This window comes from Neodiprion fabricii, chromosome 7 (assembly GCF_021155785.1).
Source record: "Neodiprion fabricii isolate iyNeoFabr1 chromosome 7, iyNeoFabr1.1, whole genome shotgun sequence".
In the NCBI taxonomy this organism is placed as follows: Eukaryota; Metazoa; Arthropoda; class Insecta; order Hymenoptera; family Diprionidae; genus Neodiprion; species Neodiprion fabricii.
The window spans coordinates 12,291,570-12,309,832 of NC_060245.1; the positions used below are offsets into that span (position 1 = coordinate 12,291,570).

The following is an 18,263-nucleotide window of genomic DNA, read 5'->3' on the forward strand; positions in this document are numbered from 1 at the left end:
AATTAACGAGAAACCCTTTTGTCCTCTAAAACCGCCAATTTTTGATGGAAAAATTCCATGGGCAGAATATAAGCGTCAATTTAGCACAATAGCAAAACATAATCAGTGGGACTCCGCCATGAGGGCCCACAGCCTTGCCTCTTGTCTTCGAAAGCCGGCTTTAAATGTTTTAACGGCATTGTCTGAGGAAGAAATTTCCGATTATGAAAAACTTAGCTCCGCGCTTGAATAAAGATACGGAAATGACCATCTGACAAAATTATATACAGCTCAATTACAGACCAGAAGATAAGGACGAGACGAAGACCTTGCGACACTTAGCTACGATATTGAACGGCTTTCTCGTGTAGCTTTGCCAGACCACGAGCCGTCTCGTAACTTATTAGCGATCCAAGCTTTCTTAAACGCAATTCGTGATCCGGAAATCAAAATGGCCGTTGGGACATCGGGTGTCACTTCTCTACGAGAGGCAACCGGCCAAAGCTCTTGACGTGGAGGCAATGCGAAAACAATATTTTGGGTTGAACAAGCTTCGTCGGATTGAGGTGTCCAAAAACACCTCGGAAAGACGAGGTTTCGAGGACTCGGTAGAGTCAAAGCCTCAAAATTACAGAAATAAAAATAACGATAATAATTTTGAACAAAGAAATCGTGGTTCTTTTCAAGACCTGAAAAACAAACGTGGAATTGAAAACGCGGTCATGACAAATCAAACCAGCTTGACTTGTATATTTTGTAAAAAAATAGGACATGACGCCAACCATTGTTTTCTGATTGAAAAAATTAATGGAGAACCGATGCATAGTTCAAATCCAAACTCTTATAACTGGCGTAAGAAAGATATAGAAATAGGGGAAGCAAATCCTCAGTCGAGCTCTTCAATAGAAACTCATCCAAAAAACTAATTTCGGATGATTTGTCGGGGTGAAAATCATCGCAGATTGTTAAGAGTGAAAGCCCTCTTAGAGAAAAGTTTTTAATTAGAAGTCTACGACAGTCTGGTCTTTACGCGCGCGGTACTGTGAATGCCGTCGATTGTCTTTGGGTAATAGACACCGGCGCAGAAGTAAGTTCGATCGGATCTCTTTAAATCCGATGACCAGATTGTTCCCTCTTTATCTCTGCGAACAGCCACTGGAGAGACGACCCCGGTTTTGAGACAGGTTACTGTCCAAATTAACCTTTTTGGGTGTATCGACTCTCCACATAAGGTTTTTATACCAGATATAGAGGATAAAGGTATTTTGGGAATAGACTTTCTTACAGCTCATAACTGTGTTATTTCGACCAAGAGAAATTCACTAGCTTCAAACAATCGCGAAATAACTCTTTGTACAAATAGAAATGGAATTTATTGGACTCCTCCTAGAATTCGGGAAATAGAACTTTCAGAGGATGATTTTCAACAACATTTTCCTTCACATTTACAGAGCCTTGTTGAGAAATCTTTGATTTCGTTGAATCCAGCTCAGGTAGAATCGTTTGAATCTCCTTTGCCAGAATTTATAGATTCTTTCGCCAAAGATAGTGGTGATAAGAGCCGATGTACTTCTGTCAAGCACAAGATCGACGTCAGAGAGAGTTCACCAATAAAAGAAGCTCCTCGAAGACTCGCTCTCAACGCCCGAGAAGAGGTGAAGAAGCTTGTGGAAGACATGCTAATGAACGATGTGATTGAACCATCGTCTAGTCCCTGGGCCTCACCAATCGTCCGTGTTAACAAGAAGGACGGATCCAAACGATTTTGTATCGACTACAGGAAGCTGAACGATATAACGAAGAAAGATTCTTACCCTTTACCCAGAATCGACGAGACACTCGACCTGATAGCTGGTGCAACTTGGTTCAGCACCATAGATCTTCAGAGCGGATACTGGCAGGTCGAAATGGATCCTCTAGATGAAGAAAAAACAGCTTTTTCACGGTTTTAGGAGGATTATGACAGTTTAAGGTTATGCCGTTTGGTTCAAGTAATGCCCCGGCTACCTTTGAACGAATAATGGAAGCTGTTCTCCATGGGTTCACTGGCAAAATATGCCTCGTCTTTTCAGATGATCTAATCGTTTTTGGCAAGAACTTTGGAAAAGAAGTTCAAAATCTCAGACAAGTGTTCGCTAGGCTGGAGCAAGCAGGCCTAAAAATGAGCCCGAAAAAATGCCATTTGTTCCACAAAGAAGTAGGCTTCCTCGGACATATCGTCTCAGCGCAAGGTGTGAAGACCGACCCCTCCAAAATCGAGGAGGTTTCTTCTGGGCCAACACCTGAGGACAAAGAACAAATTCAAAGCTTTTCAGGCCTTTGTGCGTATTACAGAAGATTTTTAAAAGGTTTCGCTGGTATAGCTAAACCTCACCATAATTTGACTGGAATCAAGATGTCTTTTGACTGAACCCCGGAATGCGAAGAAGCTTTCATGAAACTAAAAGAAAATCTTTTTTTTTTGCCCATCTTAGCTTATCCAGAGGTCGAACTTCCTTTTATTTTAGGTACGGAGCCTCTCTTTCAGAAACAGGTGGGGTTCTGTCACAAATTCAGGGAGGTCAGAAAAGAGTGACAAGTTATTTCAGCGGAGTTTTGAGTAAAACTGAGAGGAATTATTGTATCACCCGTAAAGAACTTTTAGCTGTTGTTAAGACCGTAGTACATTTTCATCATTATCTGTATGGTAGGAGATTTTTGATACGTACAGATCATGCTTCTCTTAGGTGGCTACTTTCGTTCAAACCTCCCGAAGGTCAGGTAGCTAGATGATTAGAAAGGCTTGGACAGTACGATTTTAACATTTGGCATCGAGCAGGAATTCATCATGGAAACGCCGATGCTCTCTCGAAGACCCTGCGAGGAAATGCCAGAGTGTAAACAATGTGCACGATAAGAGAAAAACCGAGACCCCTTACTTTTAATACGGAAGATTTCTCTCGAAAATAACCAGGAGGAATGGAGAAAATCGCAACAAGAGGACGACACTTTGAATCAAGTGAAGTCTTGGAAGGAAACAGAAACTCGCCCAGACTGGCAGGATATATCTTTAGCCGAGCCAGGTTTGAAAATTTATTGGGCTCAATGGGACTCTATCCTTCTGATTGATGGAATTTTATACCGAAAATGGGAATCTGCAGACTTGAAAGAAATCAGGTGGCAACTTTTGGTTCCGAGGACACGAATTTCGGAGATTCTTGCTCTTTATCATGATTCTCCTGCAGGCGGTCACTTCGCCTCAAATAAAACTCTGGGCAGAATTCGCAACTTCTACTTTTGGCCCCGTTGCCGGATGGACGTTGAGGAATGGTGCCGAAGATGCCGAATCTGCACGGCAAAGAAAGGACCTTGAGCGAAAGGACAAAGCTCTCTTCAAATTCACAACGTGGGAGCTCTATTTGGAAGCATAGCCATGGACATTCTCGGACCTCTCCCAATAACCCATTCTGGAAATGAATATGCTCTAGTTATTGCTGATGATTTTACTTAGTGGCCTAAAGTGGTTCCTCTCGCTGATCAAGAAGCTTCCACTGTAGCACAGGCATTCGTGAAAGAGTTTGTTTGTAGACACGGAGTTCCTCTTGAACTCTGTACTGATCAAGGCCAAAATTTTGAGTCAACCTTAATGAAAGAGGTTACTCAGATTTTAGGGGTTAGAAAAACTCGTACGACCTCTTTGCATCCGCAATCTGACGGCATCATAGATTGTCTGAATCGAACCTTGCTACAGTATTTGTCATCCTTCGTAGTGCAGAATCAGAGAGACTGGGACTCCTGTATCCCTTTCTTTCTCTTATCTTACAGATCTGCGATTCATGAGACGACGAAGCAGACGCCGGCCCTCAGGCTCACTGGAAGAAATCTTCGACTTCCGTCAGATTCAGAGAAAGGCCCTGTTCCTATGCAAAGACGGCATCAAACAGATTATGCCTTTTTATTACAACAACGTTTAGAACAAATTCATCACTTTGCTAGGAATAAAATTTCTATGGCTTCAGAAAAATTAAAAACTCGTTATGACATTCGAGCCAGAGATTTAAAATTTAATCCTGGAGATTTTGTCTGGCTCTTTCAACCTCGAAGACAGAAAGGACGATGTCCAAAGCTACAAAGAAATTGGAAAGGCCCTTACTTAGTGGTTAACTGGATAAATGATGTTGTTTAGAGAATCCGAAGATCTCCTCATTCGCGTCAGAAAGTGGTTCACTTGGATCGTCTTGCTCCTTTTGAAGAAGATCAACCTGGAACAGTCTCTCCAAGACCAGGAATATCCTTCGAGGTTAGATCTTCAAACGAACACCCTTGACGACTGTGATCGACTTGACCTTCTTTACAGTCGGTCATCGATTGGGAGAAGAATTTGCCTTTTGGAATTCATTCGTGTAAAACTCGACCGCTTACGATTATTATTGAAGGAAATATCGGATGCGGAAAAACAACCTTCACCAAGAGGTTTTCAGCAGATCGCCAGGTCTGTACCCTTTCAGACCGTCTTGAGGAATATCGAGCCATAGCTGGAATTATTCTCTTAGATTTGATGTATCAGGACCCAGATCGTTATTGCTATTATTTTCAGCATTTCGCTCCAATGGTTATGTTAGATAGACATCTTCAGACGACTTCATTGCCTGTAAAGGCGATGGAAAGATTGATATTTAGTAGTAATTATTTCGTAGAAGCTCGTCGAAGGTTAGGTAATTTTCGCGACTTCGAATCTCATTTATTGATGAAAAATTTCGATCTTTTCATTCGCTCGTCTGAGCTCAGAGTAGATTTGATTGTTTATTTGCGAGTTTCCCCATAAACTTCTTTTGCTCGAGTTAGTTCTTGTTCTCGTGAGGAGGAATCGAGCATTTGTTTAGAGCTACTCAGAACTATTCATGAGGTTCATGAAGATTGGCTAGTAAAACAAACCTTTCCTTCTTTATCGGCTCCTGTTTTATTTATCAATGCAGAATCTACAGCCGGTCAAGTTTATTCTAGCTTCTGTCTTGCAATGACACACGGACAAAGTTAAACCTTTGAATTTAATTTTTATTCAGAGAAATTTATTAAATCAAATATTCACATTCACAAAAATATTTAAACAGTAAACTAAATGATTGAGAAATAAAAGGCAGTTTTAATAATTGTTTTCAATTCAGCTTTTACAGCCCCGCATTCCGGACACCCTTCGGTTCGTTTTTCAGTAAAGATTAAACTTTCTTTGCAACGTCTACAAGAGGTGTTATCCTTAAGAAAGGTCGCATGAAAGTCTACTTCACCACACAGATGTTCGGGACTGGAATTTTCAAAGATTTTTAAAAATTCGAAAAAAATTAATTAATAAGTAGGGGTCGTTTCTTGTGTTTGTTTTTCATTCACCTGTGGGTGAAACGTGACGAGCAGAGGAAACCAATTTTTCCTTTTTCGATTTTTCCTCCAAAAAACCGCAGGAAAACTCTTTCTATTTTTCTTGAAATTTATTCTTTAATTCTTCCTCCGATAAGTTTTTGAAACTTGAAAAATCCAAAGTTTGAGCCAAAATTCCGGCATTGATTGAATCATGAATTTGCGACATGTTTCTTCTAATAAAGATAACTCGATTATGATTTGTTATTTCTGGGTTATTAATCAACTCAAAATTTGTTTTCTTCGGTTTTTTCTTTCTAGAACCTTCTTCTGTGGAATTGAGTTTTGTGTCGAATAGGCTTTGGTTTCTTTTGAAATGTGAATAGAGCCACGATTATTTTTTGAGGTCAATGAGCGATTGCTTGATTTTCACATTTTATTAACCTAAAGTGTCAGTTTTTGTGAGCACTTTTTCAGGATACTTGACACATCCATTTTCCTTCCAATCTTCCTCGATTGCTGAGGATGACTGGTGGCCTTATTCTGAAGAAATACACGGAAATGATTCGGATAAGATCGTTTTTTTTTCTTTTGAATACATATTCAATTTATTTTATTCGTGCATTTTCCCAAATTCACTTAGTGAATTTGAATTGTTGTACCATCACTCACATTTGTCCTTCCAAAACTCTAGGGTGTGCTGTTTCTAAAGAAGACTAGGATCAGTCACCCATCTATTTCCCTGTTTCCTGTGTGAATTTTCAAAAAGGAATCTGCCATTATCCTGTTTGGTCCTGGAATTTTTGGTTCCCGCCTCGATTTTTTCACCCGAACCTGTTTCGTTTGGACAATCCTTCATGAAGAGGATTGGATTTCTTTTTGACATCAATCTGGACTGTTGCTGATGACTTCAAATTCATGAAGACACATAACACTTAACAACACTTACCTTTATAAAACAAGGCACATAAATTTTTGAAATAATTTAACGCTCAACTATCTGCTCAAGGTTTTCTGTGGTTCACCTTAGGACTGTGGGCAAATGCCAGATAGTAAAAAAGGGAGTCTTTAAATTTTTAGATCCACAGCTCCAACTCACCTTTGAGCACTGACTGCTAGATCACTTTTATAATTGTTTTATCTTTCCCGAATCGGGACGACTCTTTTCCTCGGGGGGGAGTAGTGTTACAAAGGGTGAAATCACCCTTTTGCCCCCTTTTAATGATCCAGTAGTCATCATAGGTAAAAGACGTTTATAAACCTCTTATGTCTTTAAGAAGAATAAGGTTGCTGCGTCAACCAACATTATTGTAAAAAAACAGTCTTGTTTCAGACTTAAAACGAGAAACACATATCTTGCAATTGAAGCTTTTTCACGACATTTTATTTACGCCTTTGATTTTGGCTTGATGATCAAATTCACGGATCCATATTCATTTCCGTAACGTCAAAGAACGTTACAGTATTATGATCGTGATATCTCTTATGATTGTATTTTACGCTACCAACACCGAGATGTCTCATTAGATCTTTGTGTGGTTGGAAATCACCAAAGCTGTTGAAATGAACAACCTGACCAGCACTTTTCTTGTTTGCAACTCAATGTGTTCCAGGGCCAGTCTTATCATCCATATTAATAATTGCTGATTTAGGCTTTTTCAACCTCAATTTTAGTGGATCATTCCGCATGTTAACGCCGCGAAAATGTGAAAATTTCACGCCTTTTGCGTACCTGCGTAGATCAAAACCGGTAAGAGCTCGGTGAAGTAGCAGTCTTAGTTTTTTGTCGGTCGTAAGTACAGACTCATACCTTCTCGGTGGGGTTTCAGGTATAATCCTTTACCCAAAGCAATCGCCTTCATTGGGGCTTATGTCGTTTGATCTTATTTAACTGATGTTTGTTTGCATTGGCGTCATTTTCGGCTTTAGCTACGCCTGCAGCACTACCAGCTAGAACCCCCGTAGCACTGAGACCGGCCAGAATTGGAATGCGCAAAGGGAGAATACCTCCAATGTTATCAAATAGGGGTATAATGCGAGGTACATGTGTTTTCTTTCTAGCGAGCTTTACCGCTGAACGAGCACCTGACAGCGCTGTCGCAACAGCCATATGAATAGGCTGCATTGTTTTTTTTTTTTGCAGTCTTAATAAAGGATTCGAAATTAATTGCCCTCTTCTTCCGTTTAGTCCTCAAACTCGTTAAACGACGCTTAGCATCTGTTTAGACTTTTCCATTCGTTCTTGTGATGCCAAGCCCCGCTCGCTTTCCCATCAAACTCATTTAAACTTGAGATTCAGTTTGGATTGTATTGGTGACCTACCAGGCTACGGCTTTTTCACTCATGCTAGCGTCTTTAGCTAAGACACGACTCCACGCCTTCTCGACGAACACTATATTAGCTTGATTTCTTGCAGCACTGTTATCCTGATTCTAGAGTACGCAATATCTTGTTCTTCACATGCGGCGTCCAACAGGTTGATACCAGGATCACCACGAGGTAACCTCTTTGACAGTTTTGAACCGGGTCCGTGGTATTGATACCCTGGCACATGTAATTCAACAGGAAGATGATTGATGATTTCATTTAATAGACCTTTACCACGTTTCATGCGTGTGCATATCGCCATGGTCAAACAACAACTGACCACATTTCTATAAAAGAAATGAACTTATATGTAAACATCTTAGTCCTCGTCGTCATGTTGATCGAGCACCATGAAATTCGAAGAGCAAACAAATGAATTACCTGTTGCGAATTCCGATAAAATGGTTCAACGAGCAAAAAAGAAAACAAAACGCCACGGAAAATTAATGCCAAATACAGTGAGAGCAGTTTTTTGTGGTCCATCTAATTGTAGTAAGACTAACGCCCTACTCTCGCTTATCATCCACGGCAATGGATTGAGATTCAAAAATGTCTACGTCTATTCAAAATCACTGATACAGCCAAAGTATCAATATTTGCAAAAGTTATTACAACCGGTGCAGAGTGTAGGTTATAATCCGTCCGCTGAAAACGAGGAGGTTATGAAACCTGAAGATGCACACCCAAATTCGATCATGATTTCCGATGATTTCGCATGCAAGAAGCAAAATAATATCAGAGCATACTTCGGCATGGGTATCATTGGAATGTCGATAGCTTTTATCTCAGCCAGACGTATGCGCGTATTCCACAACACCTCGTGCGTGACAATGCAAATTTGCTGGTATTGTTTCGCTCGGATGAAATGAATATGAAACATATTTACATTGACCATGTCAAAACCGACATGACCTATCAGCAATTGAAAGACTTATGCTCAGCGTGCTAGAATGATAGCAAATATTATTTTGGTCGTCATTAATAAAGACAGTGAAATCGATCGGGAGAAGGTACAGGAATGGTTTTGATTGATTTATAAGCATATATTAGTATAAATTTGCACAGTTTTTTCGCAATAATAGAGACGCAAACATGGAGAGCACTAACAGCCGTAAAAACAGCGATGTGTTGATTCAAATATTGAAGGCTAGTGATGCGATACGCTGGAAACATAAAATGATTAAATCAGACCAAGACACCGCGCAGCAGGTTATGGGAAAAATGTTTGAGCCTGTCGTAGCACCACTGCAAGAATTGGTTGATACTTCGAAGCGACAGATTAAGTACGAAACCAAAATAGAACAACCAGATATTACTATGAAAGAAGTAAAACTTGTTGAAAACGACGATAATGATGAGGAAGATATGGATGTGAGGAGTAAAACTTATGAGAGAATACCAGGATTACTCGAATTATTGTTCAAAAAATCACCCGATCCCACGCTTGTGAATGATACAGACAAAAATAATTATATAAAATTGTCACCATGGAAATGCACATCGAAAACATTACAACGCCGATAAAAGCATTCGTGTTGATGCAAAAAGTGCAGAGCATAAAAATTTCATTACCCAATTTGCCCGCTCACCACGAAAATCTAGCAAAGATTCACCCAACTGTAAAATTGTACAAAAGGATGGACAAGAGGTCGATTACGTCTACTGGGATAATCCAAATAAAATCGTGGATCGTCTCCGACTGCTCATGACATTACAGGCGGCTGGCAATATCGATCATGCCAACGAAATAGTTGCAATCATTTAAGAGGTGCGAGAAGCTGTAATCATTGATTAGTGATAGATCAACGAGAAAATTATCATTTACAGATTAGTCGTTGAACGATGAGCATCGATATATCCAGACGAGAATTGGCGCGTGATGAAAGTAAAAAATTTGTGCGCGACCCTCCAGGCATCTGATTTAAAATCACTTCGGACAATCAATATGTTATAGCAAATAAACGATTTTGTAACGTTGCCGATCTGCAGCATGCAAACGATGTCGTGCCCTTGTAAGGTCTGCACAGTGTTCTACAAAATACCGTTGAAGATCTTACGGAAACGTTTCAATCAAATTTTTCTGCATTCTCGAATGATATCAATCAACTGCGTAAGAATGCTGAGAAGAATTGTAAACTTATAAATAATGTGTCGGAGCGCACTCGAAATCTTGATGGTAGACTATTAGCATAGGAAATATGCAATCACAACCTAGTCGCGCGGCTTGAGGAACGAAAATTCGGCACGTGTTTCCACAGGCTTTACGTCTTCTGTTACGACGTTCTCGTTGAAAGCGTTAGAAATATTGTCCTGCGTGATGTATTACCGTTTCCTGTAACTAAGTAGTTATAGTCTCAGTGATTAAACATGTACTTAGCCAACAGTAACTTCCACCCATACCTGAGACAATCCACAAACAGCGGCATAGATTTTGGGCCTAAATATTTCGATTTCAAATTATTGTTTATATCTTGTTTATCACATTAAAATGAATAAACTGCGAAAATTTCTGAGCTTTTGCCACGTAAGAAACAGAGAAACACTCATTCTTGCGTTTTTCTAATTTTTTTGCTTTTTTAAAGTTTTCATCTGACTGAATAATAAAATAAATACATCGACAATACTATTTTTCATCAGAAACTTTCTGAATATTTCAAAAATTCGTATTTCAACTATGAATCATGTAACTTTGAGTCAAGTTGAAAAGTGAAAAATAAGAGAATTCCGAAACAATTTTTTGATTTTTCTTATCCAAAGCTGAGACAATTTTAGATAAAACCACGTGTAAAAAATGCTAACGCTATGGGTTTAAAAACAAAAAATAAAGTCAAATAGTCAATTTATTAAAAGTTCACGCTCACGCTATTTTACATTTTGTTTTTTTCAGTCGTTAAATCTACAGTGGCTTGTAATAGCGAATAAGTATGTACACTAATTCTACGCATGCAATTTAGAACTAGATATACTCAAAATGAAAGAGTGAATTTGAAAAGTTAAAATAAACAACGGCAATTGCGAAACACTATGAAAACACTCGCGGAACACACTACACGAGACACTCAACGCAGCAGAGTTCAATAAACACGTGCGCCGCGAGCCACAAACTGATGCCGCTGGAACTTTTGAATTACGGTGCTGTCATAGTCATGAAACTGAACATGACAACAGTCGAACCAATTAGCTTCTCATGACGAGTAAAAAATATATTTTGTTCGGGATGATAAAATCAACTATTCACTGACGTGAAATGAGAGGATCGTAATAAATTATGATTTCGTATAACATTTCATATTTTACCAAACATCATAGGTGAGGTGTGGTAGCAGTCGCGACAATTGTCGGGTGGGTGAACAGGGTGATTTTAAATCGCCCCAGGATGATATCTTCGAAACGAAGCAAAATATGGGAAAACACCTCAAAATAAAGCTTTTGGATGTAGATGGGCAAAGAATACGGTGCAGTTATAGCTTTTGTAGGAAAACGGGCTGAGCTGCGGTGAAGGTCAACTTGGTTAATTATAAACGGAAAGATATTGTTTTTCTTGTAGAATCTGAAAGAACATCAGATAAAAATATCTGGACATATATGGTATAAAAATAATTATGAGATAAGAGCTGAGCGGTTTGGATCATAACAGGGAGGTCAAATTAATGTAAAATACTCTAAGTATAAAAATGTGTCACTAAATTGAAAATAAGAATCACACGTATGTTTATATGATGTAAGAATCATAAAGATACGAAGATATTGGCGGCGAGGCATAGGTAGGCCCTTCTGTGAGTGGAAAGGTCCGCTGAATAGAAAAGGAAGAAAGATCAGACAGCCGTTCCTGTCTCTCTTTAACGACAATGGTACGACAGGGACAGACACAGCTGTGGGACTTGTCATCTCTTTCTATTTCCTTGACGCTTTGAGCAATGCCACACCGCCTCTATCTCAATCGACCGATACAACTGTCGGTAAGGTTGCACGTTTTTGACCTCAAGTCGGTACGGCAGAGCACGTTTTATCTGACGAGAGTGGGGGTAACCTTCAAGGGTTTGCATCTGGGATGTGCGGAGCGGCTCTGTCGGTAAAGATGGTGTTTGTACTTAGAACCCCTATTACCATACTACTGTCGTTTGAAGCGAAACCTTGGCTAGGTAGAAATCTTAACTGAATATGCAACCGAGCGTAGAAAGACTTCAATCACCATCTATTTTATTCATATCCAACATCGTCACTGTATACTGTGCATATAAATACGTCCACCGGAAAACACCTCTCTCGTCTCAATTCTATTTTACAAATAATTTCCTCCTCACTCCGCGTATTTATATTTTTAATTATACATCTGTATGTTATTCGTTATTTATTATGTATTTTGTTATATTTAAACTACAAGGCTAAATTGATAGACCTTCGACGAGTAGTGTGCTTTTTATACTGTAACCTTCGAATAACTTATTTAAGAAAGAGTGGAGGAGTGAAAGAAAGAAATCGAATTATAAAAAGTTGTACAGCAAACTCAGTTTCTCTTGGCATCTGATGTTCGGTGTTTACGTCTTTTTCTTATTTTCTTGCATAGATTGTAGAGAAAATAAAATGGTTACAGTATCTGATCGAGAACTCTTTGGCGAGTCCATATGTGAATCATATACACGTGAACCTTTATTATCCTACATATAACATACATTGAAATCAAAAAACATTCAAATCAAATTTATTTTAAGATCAAACAAAAATAAGGAACTTGAATTATTTTACTCCTCATTCTATTATTCAGGACATTTACTATTATTTTATGAATTAATTTGATTTTTATCAGTCTTTTCTCATCCACATTAGTTTTTTGTGGCATTTACATGCGTGTGAGTAGATCATTTGAGTACTTCTAAAAATCCTTTTCAATAAAATTGCGGCTCTTTAACTATAATTTAACTATATCATATATTATTATCTGATACAAGATTCCTTATATGATATTCATACTCAATCATTAGTATTGTTGAACAAAAATTGTGAGAGCTGTGACTAAAGTGTTGCACCATATCACTGGCTATGTTTGCAATTGAAGGTCCATCCGAGGAACTTTTAGGGTTATATAAAATACAAATCATTTTTGTCTTATTTAGTTTGTGTAAGGATGAACTTTAGCACTGAAATTTATGTTTTTAAAATAATATGGGTAGTAAACAGTTATCATAGTATATTCTATCCTCAGTGGAGACTGTTCTAGTTCACCATCGACATTCGGGTGAGGCATAAATTTGATTCAAAGCTAATTGGCTCACTAACACTTATATATAGATTATGACGAATAGAAGAATGGTCCCAAACTTGATTTTTTGTATTCCCTGTCAGAAATATTATGAACGGATCTGTGATTTCAGCAGAAGTTATAAAAAAAAAATTTTCCCGTGAATATCAAAACATTTGAAAGTCTGATATGACACGAAATGATATGTACGAATAAGTGAACAAAACCTATTAGTTAATCCGAGTACATATCATAGCTATAATACATGACTGTTACAGAGAGAAAGTCCAAAATAGTATATTGTACTGAAGTTTGGAGGCGAAAGTTTTTTACCTAAGTTGTCCTATATAGAGATGGGGATACAGAAACTTTTTATCTACATACCTGTTTTGTATATGAGGCACTCAGAGTTCCTACCTCGATACGCTGTGTTTTGTGGGTTCTCTATCGATCTGAATCGGAGTCATCCTTGTGCAATACTTCTTTTGTAAATGAGGCTCGCCGAGTTCCTGCACTTGCACGCTTTTCTTTGTGAATTTTCTGTTGATTTAAACCAAAGTCACCCTCGTTGTGCGATACTTGTTTTGTAAGTGAGGCTTGTGGAGTTCCGGCATTTATACGCTCTTCTTTGTGGGTTTTCTGTTGATCAGAATCAGAGTCGTCCGCACTGTATGATTCAGAATTGGAGTTCTCAGTGGCCTCTAATCTAGAAGACAAGTAATTGGTATCATCCGTTCTGTTTCTTTCAGATTGATTCCTGCTTTTCGTACTTTCTCTACGCCGCTTCATTCCCATTCTTTTTGAACCTTCATTTTCTATGGGTTTTTTGTTTTCTTCGTCAGAAGCACTGCCGTTTAAGTCAGCTTTCCCAGGCACAAGCCTCTTTGTTATCTCGATTATATGACCTTCATCTTCCGTCGTACCCTCTCCAATTAGATCAGTTACGTAATCATCGATGTCTCTATAGTTCTCCGAGGAATATAATATTAATATTATTCTACATCTTACTTAAACAGATGATCCCAATGTACTAAAAGAACGTTGTAATAAGTATAAATAGTGAATAACAGATTTAGTCCACGTTCTACTTTGTAACAATAGTTTCGGCTCGTCTTTTTCACGCATTCGAGCACCACTGATATTTTTTGAGCGCATTTTGAAAATAAGACGTGATATTACGTAGTATTCTTAAAATAAATCCATCGTTTACTCCTTTTGTTTTTTGGCGTTATTTTCTGTCTAAAATAAATCACTGATTAAAGTTTTCAAAGAAAGAATGTTTGTGATGGCCAAAAAAAATAAATGAAAATAAAAAGTCTGCCGACTGTTTTTTACAACCGAAAAATGTTCGACGTTGGCCTTAGCATTTTTAAAAATTCAAAATTTTTTTGCTGTTTTGAGTTTTCAAAAATTCATGACTCAGAAATGGCTGCATAAAAAAAAATTGAAAAAATCAAAGAAGTATTTTGAACCCAGAAGTATCACATAAAAAATCACTGAGAAAATCGAAGAGGGTCAATGGCTTTGGTTCATCGAGTTGACGTGGAGTTCCCCATATGTACCTACTTCAAAATACAGATTTAATCGAATCCCAGAAGCGTTGAGTAAATAGTCTATAATAAATGATTTTATTTCTTACTTGATGTACAGAGAACCCTGGTTACTGCATATTTCTTCCAATGCATTCGGAAAACAGGCTGACTCTTCACTAGATCTTCATAAGAGGCTGCTTTCCCAAAGTTGGTCGGCCAATAGCAGTATGTATTATGGTTTATAGGCCACAGTATTGGGACAGCGGCCACGTGTCTTTCATTCCCACGTCCAACGAATTCGACGCCAGCAAATATGTCAAGTCTTTCTGTCAATGTCGTGTAATCTAATATTTGATCGAACTGTTATTAACTATATTAACTCGTTAACCCACTTCCTAATGTTCTCCTAAGTTTCTGTTTTCAAATACCCTAATATTTTGTGCTTTTGATACATCTCACAATCAATCTTGAAAAAAAAAATAATCTAACCAATAATTTACAAACGACGTGTACTTATAGGTATATGTTTTCACCGTTTCGCATACTAATTGTTAGTCCGACTGTTTCGGTCGGTTCGGTAATTATATCTGGATGGTTTTTCATAGACGTGACCAGGCGTTTCGTGGGTCGTCCAGGGTGCCGGTACAGTCGATTGGGTGCTGGTTAAGCAGTTTCTCTAAGTCTTCTTTACTCAGGTTGCAGATCCAGAAGTGTCTTGGCATTTTCATGTCGGATTGCGAAACAGGATTCGGTAGATACAAGGGAATTAACTAACGATCCAATCTACTGAAGCTAATATGATAACACCTAAGAATAAACGGAGCTCGGAAATACTGACGGTATGGAATAGATAGATGGATAAGAAAATTTATTTGAATCTAGAGCCTAGGCTCCCTCAGAATCATCGTAAAAATACAATGTAACAAGTGTAATGTGTACAGAGGTCGTAATACATTAAATGTAGTAAAGATAATAATAACAGTGATGCAAATAATAATAATAAAAAATAAAGAACAAAAGGAATAATAAAGCAGTAAAACAGTTTCACAGTGTTAGCATCATACGAGGCACAGCAACATTTGATAACAGTAATCAACGGTTCAGCATGGCAAATTGGTAATTCTCCAAGTAATCATTATAGCACGCACTACGGAGCAGTTCAAGATTTTCGACTTCAGTAACTTCAGCAGGTAACGCATTCTAAATGCGTATGCCGCGAACAAGAAAAGAGTTTTCATAGATACAACAATTCGATCTAGGCAGACGTAAATAATCTTCTCTTACATCGCCCCTACGCAACGCAACAGGCAAAAATTCTAAGTTACATCCGAACAGCGAATGATAATTCAATCGTATTTCTTTGTAAAAAAGGCATGCTATAAAATAGTTTCTTCTGTCATTCAATTTTAACCATCCTAGTCTCTCAAAATACGGCATAACGTGCTCAACACATGCAATTTTAAAAATATAGCGAACACAGGAGTTCATTTTGCGCTGCAGTCGCATCTGCAAACTATTGGTAATATTGCAGTAAGCCGCACAACAATAATCAAATACTGGGCATATCAACGTGGTGACTAGCTTTATACGTAAGTTCTCGTTGAAGATTTCATTATTAATCTTTAACTGTGCGAGAACTCTCATTACACAACTACATACACTCATAATCTGGCTGTCCCAAGAAAGAATATTGTCAATTAAAACACCAAGATACTTACCAGTTTTGTCATAGTGAATGATACAATCATTTACGATAATGCGATCAGCATACTTACAACTATTACAATAAACCTCAACCCTACTACCAAAAATAACAGGTTTTGTCTTCGATGCGTTTAGCTTAAGGTAATTAATATTGCACCACTCAATGATCTTAACTATTTCTGCATTCAGCGCAGCAACACAATCATTCACTAGGTACGGGCAGCAGGATAAATATATCAGTAAATCATCAGCATAAAATAATTATTGACAACTTAGCCGCTGAGATAAATCGGAAATATAAAGCGAAAACAACAAAGGGCCAAGTACGCTGCCTTGAGACACACCGTTCAGTACAACCCTCCAAGAGGACACACGCTCATCAGCAAACACCTGCTGCCTTCTCCGAGCGTAATAAGACCTGACCCACTTAACAGCATCTACAGAAAAATTCATACATAATAATTTGCGCAGCAATCTTTCATGGTTCACAGAATCAAAAGCCTTACTCAGATCAAAGAAAACAGCTACAGTCACTTTTGACATATTCATTGCCGAGCAAATATCATCACAGAGCTTGATAACAGCAGTCTGCGTATTCAGGCCCTCCCTGAAGGCCATCTGATACTCGTCAATATCATTGCTCTCAGTAACATACTTAAGAAATTGATCATGCACACACCTCTCAAGGGCCTTTGACAAATTGCTCATCAGCGATATCGGCCGATAATCAGCACATACCTCAGCATTCGACCTTTTTAGTATAGGGACAATACGCGATGACTTCTACTCCTTAGGAAATACACCTGAATCAAACGAGTTATTAAAAAGCAATGTCACAAATGGCAACACAAATGACACTTAATAATCCTAAGAATTATTATAGAATCAATCAAGAGGAAAAAAAATACGAGCGGCAGATTAAATTAAAGCGGAGTGTAACCAAGTTGATGGCTGCTTCACGGATCACGGTCCCTGTTCGGGCGCCATTTGTAACACCTACTTAATTGCATTGTCACCATCTTGTCCATTAGGGCGAAAGAATGTATTCGAAGTATCCCGATATCATTATTTTTGAGATGGTAGATTCCACCTGTCATTTTGCCATACCACCCCGTCATCCTGCATCGCCATCCTGCTTCGCAATCTTGTCCGCCATGTTGTTGTTTACATGTATTAGGTTCGGTAAGGTTAGGTTAGTAACGTGTTCCGTTATCTTGTCAACCATCTTGCTTCAGCCATCTTGTTGCTTACATTGATTGGGTTGAGTTCGGTTGGTTCAGGTTAGCTTAGGTCTGTAACACACCGAATACATGCTCCGTCATCTTGTCCATCATCTTGTAGGTTAGTCAGCCATCTTGCAGTTCAGTCAGCCATCTTGCGGGTCATTTCACCATCTCGTAGGCTACTCAGCCATCTTGTAGGTTAGGTTAGGATGGAATGGGTCAGGTTAGCTTAGGTCGGTAACACACCGACTATAGGCGAGGCGCATCCTGCAGCTTCTGCTGAGATCGGTAAAACAAATTGACGCAGAACCTCCCTTACATATCTACTAAAAAAAGGGTGTATTCGGAAATATACTCACAGTACTGCAAGTACTGGCAACCGCGTTCCGAAATCGCTTGACAGCTTACTGTCATCAGTCAGTAACGTCACGAAATTTTTGACAACGTTGACTGAGATTAATGTGATCTGAGATGTGAGGCAGTTGCAGTACTCGAGAGATGGCCGCGTCCTCGGTGGAGTTGTAAAGTAGCGTTTCGATTTTACTGCGACTAGCAACTCGAAGTGAAAACGGAACGCAGTTCGCAATTGACTGCGTGACGTCACGATCGGCAGTACTGAAAGTATATTTCCGCATACACCCATAAAATATTCAACAACGAAATAAAATTATCGAATACCAAGATAAAACAAAAAGGAGAAACGAAAGGAGGAAAAGTAGAAATTCAATATGAGCAGAATACACGATAAAACAAAAGAAATCAAATCAAATTTATTCACAAAAATCATAAATGGTCCCGACTCGCCATCAGACAATAAAGCAATAATTCTAGCAATCAAGTATTTGTCATTTATAGCTGCCGTGCTACAGAGACTTTCTTTTTAACTAG

General features: G+C 38.5%; 1 protein-coding gene and 1 long non-coding RNA gene across 2 annotated transcripts in view; one reads left to right on the plus strand and one right to left on the minus strand.

The window, feature by feature from the left end:
* The window catches only part of LOC124186843 (regulating synaptic membrane exocytosis protein 1), a 1,552,625-nt gene that overhangs the window by 1,320,470 nt on the left and 213,892 nt on the right, over nucleotides 1-18,263 (plus strand). The window lies entirely within an intron of this gene.
* On the minus strand, nucleotides 3,376-4,162 carry LOC124186845. Its single transcript, XR_006871731.1, has 3 exons — nucleotides 4,112-4,162; nucleotides 3,700-3,878; nucleotides 3,376-3,425 (listed from the first exon to the last, which is right to left on the minus strand). It is a non-coding gene; the product is annotated as an uncharacterized LOC124186845 (long non-coding RNA).